The sequence below is a fragment of the Mastomys coucha genome, unplaced genomic scaffold (assembly GCF_008632895.1).
Source record: "Mastomys coucha isolate ucsf_1 unplaced genomic scaffold, UCSF_Mcou_1 pScaffold1, whole genome shotgun sequence".
NCBI lineage: Eukaryota > Metazoa > Chordata > Mammalia > Rodentia > Muridae > Mastomys > Mastomys coucha.
The window spans coordinates 1,397,395-1,398,428 of record NW_022196891.1 but is presented as its reverse complement, the minus strand read 5'-3'; positions in this window follow the sequence as shown (position 1 = coordinate 1,398,428).

Here is a 1,034-nt window from a genome sequence, read left to right as displayed (position 1 = left end):
AATGGAGAAATTTACATGTAAATAAAAAAAATAAAAAAATAAAAAAAAACAGAGAAAGGAAAAAAAAATAAATTGGAGAAGAATCAAGGAAGATACTGAACATCCACCAATTTGGGACCTCTACATGCATATGTATATGTATAAAATGTATATTATACATACATTATACATATGAAAGATTAAAAAATAATGAATAAATAAATAAATAAATAATAAGTAATAGAAGAGCATGGTTTTGAACTCTCTTCCTATAGGAGACCACCAGAGAGCAGGCAAAAACTTCAAATAGATCATCCCATTTTAAAACTCCATGCCACTATGTAGAAACTATGCTATTCATCTGATCTTCTGAAAAATATTGAATGACAGCCCAATATCCCAAATAGGATAGTTTCAACTGATATAATAATGAAGGAATTTTGTTTGTTTGTTTTTGGCCTAAATATTTACTTATAAAAAGAAACCTGAAGTAACCTGATATTAACCTGTCAATTATTTTTCTAGTCTTCTGACTTGTCTCTGCATTACAACTGTTTGGTCACTGCAACTGTTCTCCGTTTATAAAACTAACTGCCTCTCTTCTACCCCTTGGCATACCTGAGTCTCTAATAGAAGTCTATTTCAAACAGCATTTCCTCCTGTTCCCTCTTCTTTGTCTTTTGCCTCTCCCTAAACTTCTTTGCTGAATAGAATCTCTTGCTATGGCTTCAGTCAGCTAGCTTCAGGAGGTTGAAATCTACCTTGCTGTTCCCACCAGCGAAGATGTCTCTGCTTCTCTTCAGTTTCTGACTGGACCTGTGTGCGTTTCATTATGTCAACACCTTCTACTCTAAACACCAACTTTTGTTCCCAGTCAGATGCAGAACCTTCACCAATTCTTAGGGAGATGGGGTGATAGACAGAGGTGTGGACTACTACTAACCCTTATCTGCCCTCTAATCTTTCAACAAGATTTGCTTGTGGTACGCTCCGCAACAACCTCTCTGCTCCTCAAATCCAGGAAAATTGACTTGCAGAAAAGTAGTTGTTAGAAG